Source organism: Amblyomma mixtum, chromosome 3 (genome assembly GCF_055824585.1).
Source record: "Amblyomma mixtum isolate Tamu chromosome 3, ASM5582458v1, whole genome shotgun sequence".
Classification (NCBI taxonomy): domain Eukaryota; kingdom Metazoa; phylum Arthropoda; class Arachnida; order Ixodida; family Ixodidae; genus Amblyomma; species Amblyomma mixtum.
The window spans coordinates 408,294,260-408,303,567 of NC_143014.1; positions in this window are offsets into that span (position 1 = coordinate 408,294,260).

The following is a 9,308-nucleotide window of genomic DNA, read 5'->3' on the forward strand; positions in this document are numbered from 1 at the left end:
TACACTGCTACACCCCCAGTAGGTGTGATACGCGTTGAAGTCTCCGCACTCAACCATGTCGTTGCCGAGGCGTTTGGCCAATTGTGCGATTAGTTGTGCGTTCCAAGGCACTTGTGGATGCACATACACGCTGGCGACTGCCGTGTCAGTGTTACGTACGCGCACAATCACAGCACAGCACTCAGCTACGTCACTGGCAAGATCACCGACTGACACAACAACATGGGGCAGTGAGTTGCGGATGTACATGGCCGTACGCGGGCGACCAGCAGGGTGACTGGAGTCACTACACGGCACTGCACTGCACGAGGCTAGAGCACAGCTGGTGGGTCCACTGTAACCAATGAATCCCGGTAGTCTCACTTCTTCCGCGCGGGCGTATGTCTCTTGAAGCGCGAGAACATCACACTCGATGCGCAGAAGAAGGTGGACGAATTCAGCGTGACGGCGGCGCAAGGAACGGCAGTTCCACTGCCTTATGCGCGGCCTCAGGAAGCGGGGGGCGCTAGCCATGTTGGCTCAAGGCCTTCTGTGCGGCCAAGGCCGCTGCACACAACTTGCGCGCAGTTGATGACGGCAGGAGCTCGTCGATGATAGCCTGGACGGCCGCAGTAAGGGCGGCGATAATTGTGTCGCGCTGATCGGAAGGTGACGACGGGGCTGATGGTGCCGCACGAGGTTCTAAGACGGCGTCGCGGAAGGAGCGACCCGTAGTTGCGACAGTGGGAGGAGCGCCGGGCGCCGAGTTGCGTGCAGGAGCAGAATCGGTGCGCTGCGGAGAGCTGTGAGTGCTGAGCTGGGCTTGGCTGTTAGGTGCAGCAGTTACTGGCGGGGGAAGCGAGGTGGATTCTTAGCCTTGCCGTTCTCGGACAATTCTGTCGGCCTCTTGTCGTGTGAGATGTTTTTCGGTCGTGGCGAGAACGGTGGCGACTTGTCGCTCGTGTTGCCAGCGTGGACAAAGGGGCTCAGTGGTTGCATGCGTGCCGCGGCAGTTGGCGCAGCGAGGTTTCGGGGCGTCGCAGTTATCAGTGGCGTGGTCACCGCTGCAGCGAATGCAGCGAGCCTTATTTCGGCAAGTTGCCATGGCGTGCCCGAAGGTGCCGCAGTTGTGGCATTGTAGCGGGCGAGGGAGAAGGCCGCGGACTCGTCGGCGGAGCTTGAATAGGGCCACCTCTTGTGGGGGTTCGATGCCAGCGATGCGGACAATGATGTTGGCACCACTGCGTGTGCAGCTGATGACAGGGACCTTGCTGTCGAGGCCAGCTGCGATTTCTTTTTCGGAGAGGCCGCGGTCGACACCAAAAATGACGCCAGTGCAGGTTTTGGGGCCAAGGTGTTTGGCGCGCACCCTGACGCCGCAAATCTCTTCCACGGCGAGCAGAGGAGCTATATCGGCTGTCGAATGGGTGTCGACGGCGCAAACATTGCCGTTGATATTGACGCGCACTGCTGTGACACCAGGAAGGTGGGATAGTTGCGCGGAAAGTGCGTCGCGCGAAGTGTTCTTAAAGGTCCCTTTGTTTCCCAGAGGGAAATACAGAACAATAGCGCGCTTCGCCTTGCTGCACTCCTGAGGCCTTGGTGCTGAAAAGCGACCAGTGGAGGGGGGGGGGGGCGACGTCTGGAGCTCCCGATGGGGGCGCCTGTCTGGGCTTGGTTTGCTCAAAAGGACGGAAGGCGAGACGGCGCTTCTTCCTTTTGTCTGGTTTGCGACCAGACAAAAGCGAAGGGAGAGCTTCGTTCTCGCCGTCTGAGGGGCGAGAGGGCGAAGGGGGATCCTGCTGAGGGGGGCCACGCTTGGCTTGTAGGTAATCTTCTTCAGTGAAGACATCCACCATTGTGGGAGTGGAGGTGGTAAAAGTGTTCTTTTCTTTGGCTTCAGAACAGCTGATGCCAGGGCGAGCGCTGGGAGGGGAAGTCTGTGTTGCTGCAGCGAGCATCCCTTCTTGTGGAGGAGCCGTTTGGCTGCTCTGTAGGGACGCAGTGCTTGGCTGTAGAGGAGGAAAATCCTCTTGGCCTTGAGGTGTGAGTTTTAGGGCCTCAATTTCTTCATTTTGAAAGTTCGGAGGTGGAGTAACGGGGTTCTCGGATGCACTGAACAATTGTGCCTGTGCATCGGTGGCCGCGAGTTGAAGCGGTGATGGAGAGGCCTGAGAGGGATTCTCGATGGGCTCTGTGGTGCGGATGATGGCAGGTGCCATTTCGGTGCCCTCGGGGCTCATAAAATAGTAGACTATTGTGTCTTCTCCACTTTCGGTGCACACGTTTGGAAGTGCAGCAGTCGGAGTGACGGGTGCTACTTGAGTAGTTGGCTGCGACTCGGCATTGAGTGGCTTGCGTGTGGTGGGACTTGCTTCAGTCTTGCTGTCAGCCTTGGGCGAGCGGTGAGCAGCAGAGAGTAGCCGGCGAGCGTCGTCTTGAGACTCGATTATCTTCTGCGCCTCGACGTAAAGTTGTTGAAGCATGCGCGAGCAGCCAATGCTGCCAGCGCGGCGGTGGTGGCGTCCGGGAAGCCGGGCGCTAGGTGTTGGAGGCAGCTTTTCCATGGTCCGTTGCGGGCAACAAAAAAAAAGGGGCAAAAAGAAATTAGGAAAGAAAAAAGGACCCCATGGTGGGGTTAAAGACGCGACGTTTACGCGACGTTAAGGTAGGAGCGGTAATACAGCAGCGGTAACGAAAAATGCTGCAAGAATAATAATGAAGAGTGGGCTGATAGCGGGTGGGAGCAGGATAAAATTGCGTCCGCTCGTTAAGAGAGTAAGAGTAAGAATGGCCCGCTTCCGTCCACAGCGCTCAATTTCCAGCTCTCTGTTCTCTATTGGCCCACCGCTCCTCCAACCAGCGGCTGCGCCTCTTACGGGTCCGCGCCACCTTGACTTGCAGATGCTCGCTCACGCTCTGGAATTGTTTTGCCCTTGTCTTTGCCTCCATGTCCATTCACCCGGACCCTTTTCATCACTATCCTTTTATTACCTCCTCCGCCAGCACGGCGCCACGGCGGTGATTCCCTCTTAAGAGGAGACAGTTGAACGCGCCGTGTCCCTCTTTTCAACTCATAATCATCAAAAACCTCTATCTCTCTTTCCTCAGACCTGTTGCGCGACGTAGATTGGGTTTCGGCCGTGAAGGTTCTAGGGGTTTATTTCCTCGCGTCCGGCGAGCCGGCTCGCGAGACGTGGACCCAGCTTACAGAGACCGCTGAGAAACGGTTGTCAGTGGCGGCGCGTTTCCGTCTCTCCCTCGCGGAGCGCGCATTCATCATCCGCGCGTCGGTGTGCGCCCCACTGTGTGCGCTCGCGTCGTCCACCCACCCCGCACCTTCACGCCCCGTTTGGCCACTTTATGTGGCTCGTTCTTTTGGGCAGGAAAGACGGAGTCTGTAGCGAGCGCGCTCCTCCGGCTTCCTACTAACATAAGGGATTCAGCATTCCCCACCTGCCCATATTCTGCAACGTGCTTGCTTTGCGGGCGACCAGCGAGCTGGCTAATCAGGCCGGCTACCCGGGCAGGGCGCTCCTGTCATACTTACTCAGTACGTCACGCTCCCTTTTCCTCCCCGAGCAGAGTGTCGGCCCGACAGCCTTCCAGCAGCCTCGGTTTTTCCAGCCACTATGCCAGACGCTCAGGTCCCTCACCGCAGCGCTGCCAGAGGTGGAGCTTATTTCAGCTCCCGCCTCTCGGGTATGCGAGCTCCTGGCCATAAAAGAAGCCCCACAGGAGAAATTGACGCTTAGCAGAGAGGTGCGATGGTGGGAACTGACGTCGTCATCCCTTCCCGCAGACGTGCGAGACTTTGGCTGGCTGCGGGGCTGGCGGGCCCTGCCTACGGCAGGTCGCCTGGCGGCTTGGGGCGTGGCCCCCTCCAACCAATGTCCGCAATGTGGCCTCGTATAAACCTTGCCGCACGCGCTCTTTGAGTGTTCTGTAGCCAGGACATTTTGGGTCCTCATGTCTCGAATGTTCGGAGCGACCCTTGGCCCCAACTCCAGGTTTCGCGATCCTTTCGTACGCCTGCTTCTTTGCGTCGGGGCATTCGTGCTGCGGCGCCAGAGAGGTGTGGCTGCTCTGCAGGGACGACTACAGAGGGCCATATACCCCATTTTACAGCGGGTACGTGCACGCTTGTTGCCCCAAGCCTGCGTGGACCTCGTGTCGCTGGAGGAGCACCAGTTCCTTCGGCGCTGGTCCACCCGCTTCATCGTCGCGGGCAGGGGCCGTCTGACGGTGTGGCTCCTGCCATATTAAGTGTGGCGCGCCTGTGTGGTGCGCGTTCTGTTCGCGCGTTCTGTCCGCTCGTTCTGTTCGCGCGTTATGTTCGCGCGTTATGTTCGCGCGTTATGTTCGCACGTTCTGTCCGCGCGTTCTGTTCGTGCGCGAGGTTCGTGCGCGTTGTTGGCGCTTTACGTTTATGCGCGTCATTTGTGCGCGATGTTTGTGCGCGGGCTTTTGTGCGCAATTTTTCCACCCGGCGTGCTTCGCCCGCGCGTATCGACCTCTTCACTTTCTTGGACATGTCGTGGTTTTCGACACTTAAGTTGCCTGCGTTTGTGTGTTAGTACCGGGTGACGTCAGTCGCCGTAATGTACCTTTGTTTTTGTAGAGGGACGGACGTCCATTTTTTGATCGAGGGTTCAATAAACTTCTCTTAAAACCCGGATGAGTGGAATTCTGTGCCCGGATGTTGCCTCTCGGTCTCGGCGTGATGCCACCACACTGCCGAAAACGGGAGCTAAAAGCATTTCATGCTTAATAATCCAAAGCGCCCGAGAAGTGGTCAAGCATCGCAGGGCGGACGGGCCGGGACGGCCGGATGGTTGGGCAGCATGTCCGCAAGCGCTTGATTGGGGCGGAAGTGATGTCACGTGCAAGCTATGTATACCGAAGCGAAGGATCATTGCGCGCTGTGCCCGCGTGAGCGGGCGGCAGCCAGTGGTGCAGAAAATGCGCTCACCTCCTACGGTGCGGGGTCGGGGTGCTGCCGTCGGAGATGGTCCTGAATGACCGCGCTCATGTCCTCCACCGCAAGAGGGAGCTTGCTGGTAGGCAGCTGATGTGCGGCGGTCGCGAGGTCGTCAGCTTCGTCGTTGCCGGCGATGCCGCAGTGACCGGGCGACCACGGCGCGCGCACGGCGTATGCGAGCAGCGCCAGCTTATCGACGCGAATGGATTTCGCGCACCACTGGGGTGCCACGACCGGTGGTCTGCAGCCGGCTGACGGCGGCGCAGGAGTCACACAACACAGCACTCCTGGGCGGCGGAGGGACGAGGGTAAGCAGCAGGTCCAGCCCGAACTGGATCCCCATCAGCTCCGCAGTGGTGGAGAAGCCCAGGAACATGGTATGTTGCTGGCTGTGCAGTCGCAGGGCGGGGATGGTGGCCGCCGCTGCAAGCGAGCAGCTTTCGCTGGCCATTGAGCCGTCGGTCAACACGAGCAGATGGTCCTCGAGCTCCTCGTGTATCACGGCTCTGGCCAGCTGCTGCACAGCGCAAAGGGGTGTGCTCCGCTTTCCCGCGATGCCGACGATATCTCGCTGAACCTCCGAGGCAGCAGGCCAGGGCATGCAGGTGCCGTACGGCGGCAAGCCTTCTGTTAACTGCTCGTATTCGAGCAGCCCCGCACCAATTCGAGAACGAGGGTGCGAGCGCGAGCGCTGTTGCAGCGAGCCGCCGTCCTGGTCCTCGGTGGAGCCTATGGGATTGAGTGTCCTGCGGGCTGCTGGGGCTGCACCGGCCACGCTCCTGCCTCCGCTAGTGTTGCGGCGCTCTGGGAATTTCTGGGCAGGACGAGGCACACGCGCAGGGACTTGCGATGTTGTAGCTCTAGCTTTCTCCAGCCTTTCCTTGCGCACCGAGAAGAGCGGCAGTGCATATACCTGCGGCGTTGTAGAGACGCAGCGCGGCTTGCTGCGAGGTGCCCTGGCCTCGAGCGGTGAGCTTGTGCACGGCGGCGGTGATCCTCTGCATCTGCAAAGAGGCCTTGGTCGCCGCACTGCGGAAGGATAGGCGCCGGTTGATGTCGAAGCCAATACTCGGAGGTGAGGTTATTGGTGACGATGAAGGAAGGGAAGGGGGACGAGGCGCGTTCAACTGTCTCCTCTTGCACAGGGAATCACCCTCGTTGCGCCGTCCTGGTGGGAGAATGGGATTAAAAAGGATAGTGATGGAATGCGTCCGGGTGAAGGTAGCAAATGAGGCAGGGCCATGGACCCAAGACCCATGACCAGGTGAAACCGGGCCTGAAGTAAGGAGAGCGAGGCTTCGCGTCCGTGAACGAGATCGGCCAGAGTCGCTAGATGCCGTGGTAACATACGTGGCGTGAAAGTGCGCGCTAAAGAGGCTGGCGGCAACACCTGCACAGGTCGAATTTTTCGCGCTGACCGGAACCTCACACTCGATGACATCATGGCCGGAATTGAAAGCAAAGTTCCCGTGCTGGCCTGCACTCGCAATGGCAATGATGTGATCCTTCACTCTGCTGGGACGCAACCTCCAGAAGAAGTTTCTCTATTCAAGCTACACCGCGCTGTCCGTGCCCGTCTACCCAGACCACTCCAGTGTTTCCAGTGTGGCAGCCTCGGGCACGCTACCGCTTCCTGCACTCACGAACCGCGATGCTTGCGTTGCGGACTCGATCACCATGTCTCCCAGTGCAGCTCACTCGGTTAACTGCCGCGGAACACACGCATACACGCAACCTCACTGGCCCCGATGGCAGGAAGAGCAACGCATCGCGATCGCAATGAATGCGTCCGAACATCGTCTTACCAGACAGCAGCCTACTCAGGCAGTGCACCAAAACCACGGGAAAACTGACGCAGCCCCCGGTCACCAAAGAGATGGTGCAGCCTCTGAAGTTGTGCGCCGTACTGCCCGTCCATACAGATCACCTGCCGCTCCAGAAGAGGCTGCGGCTGCACCAACACACGCCCCTCCTTTATTACCAGGTGGCCGCTCCTTCCGAGACACGCTAGTGGGTGCGCAAACATCTTCACCTGCACAACCGCGTCCTCAACCTGACCATCGCGATGCAGTTATTGCTGCACTATCCGCTGCTGTGCGCGCTCTTATGGACGACCTCCCCCAACCTCCCCAGCACGACAACTGTGCGCGGCGGCTCTCGCTGCACATCAATCACTCGCTCAACCTGAATAACGCCCGAACTGTGCTCTAGCCGCGGATACTGCAGTGGAATTGTCGTTCACTCCGCCGCGGCCAAGCCGAACTTGCCTCAATTCTGCCATTGGGGCCTTACGACATTCTTGCGCTGCAAGAAATATACGCCCGCGCAGAGGACCTGCACCTACCTGGCTACGTAGGCTACAGCGGCCCCAGCGATTGTATTCTCGATTCGTGCGCGAACTTTCCATGTGCCGACTCTACTCACCCGCATCGTCCCCCTGGTGTAGGCATTTATGTGCGCGCTTCGCTCCCGCATTCTCTCGTCGATCTCTCGGACATTCCCACTGACCGTGTCGAGTGCGTAGCTATCACTGTTCGCATATCGGGCTACCACACCTCCGTCGCATCGGTTTATGTCCGCCCACCCACCTACAACTGGGACGTCCGTTTTGTGACAACTCTCTCTGCCCGTCTGACTAAGGCCCAAATGATATGTGGTGATTTCAACACCTGCCACACTACCTGGGGCTCCCACATAACCACCAGAAAAGGCCGTGAACTTATGCGCGCCATCCATGCTGCAGGACTTATTGTTCTGAATGACGGAAGTCCCACTCGCATCGGCCCTCACACCAATACTACGGCCATTGACCTCACTCTCGCCTCTTCCGGCTGCTCGTACTCTTGGCGCACCGCCCCGGACACTGAGGGATCTGATGACCTCCTAATTGAGATCATCCCCACCCCTCCTTCCTCTCCACTCAAGAAATCATACAGTGTTGTGCGGTGGTCTCTTTTCCGCGCACTGTGCGCCAGTGACTGCCACAACGAGGATTTCTTCTCGCATATAAACGAATGTGCCCTCTCAGCAAATACACTGTGCACTGCCCAGTTTCCACTTCCAGTGCCTGACATAAAACTCCTTAACCTTCGTGCTGCTCGCCGCCGAGCCCAACGAAGGGCACGCCGCACAGACAGGCCAGACCACTGGACTCTCTACAACCGCTTGGATGCGGCCTGTCGCCGCCACTGGAAGCGCCTTCGCCGCCGCAGCTGGGCCAGACTGTGCATCACTCGATCGCCCCGGCTCCCCTGCGCGTGGTTGGCGCATTCTGTCTGCCATCCTCAACCCGAGAACCCCGCGTCACCCAGTCTTGGCCATCGCTATCGCACGGCGTATAAGCAACGTTGACCTGGCCAACATTCTCGCTGACAGCTTTTCAACAGTGGTGAGTGAAGCAACATCTCCTCTAACTCCTACTTCCCAAATCACCATCGTACCAGCGCACATAGCTGATGATGTGCTTGCTCTCTGCAGTGAAGACTTCACAATGCACGAACTAGATAAATGCATCGCCTCCAGGAAACGCACAAGCGCGCCCGGTCCTGGATGCATTACTTACCAAATGACCAGGAACCTTGAAAACAAAGAACGCAACCGACTACTTGCTGCTTACAACCGTATCTTTCAAAACGGTGAACTACCGGACGTTTGGCGTACTGCCACTGTTATCCCAATTTTCAAGAAAAGGAAGCCCGTGAACGACATTAAAACATATCGTCCAGTCTCCCTCACCTCTGTTCCCGGTAAGCTAATGGAGGCATTTGCCCTGCAAAGACTGGAGTGGATCGCCAACGCCTCTAACGCACTGGCTCAAGAGCAAAGTGGCTTCCGGAACTCCCGCTCGACAGCCGATTGCATTACCAAAGTCGTAGCCTTCCTTGAGCAAGCCAAGCCCAAGAAGCAACGCGCCTACCTCCTTCTCCTCGATCTAAAAAGTGCCTTCCACACACTTGTGTGATAGTGTGTAGCTATAATAGACTCCGTTCGCTCTCTTGGCGCGAAAGCAAAGCTCTTCCATTACATATACTCATTTCTCACCGGCCGCTCCTTCCGCATCAAAGCTGGCAGCTGTATGAGCACACCTCGCCGACTAATTGCTGGGGTGCGCAAGGCAGCGTTTTGAGCCCTTTTCTTTTTAACCTCGTACTGGCTATATTCCCAGCTTACCTCCGTGTCACAAATGGCTTTCCAGTCCCCTGCTGCATTTACGGTGACGATATCGCCCTCTACTGCTCTGGACCTACCCTACCGGGACGAACAGTTCGCGCTCAACTACAAGCTGCACTAAATGTAGTCCATACTTTTCTCCGTTCTGTTGGCCTCTCTCTTTCGCCAGCAAAATCAG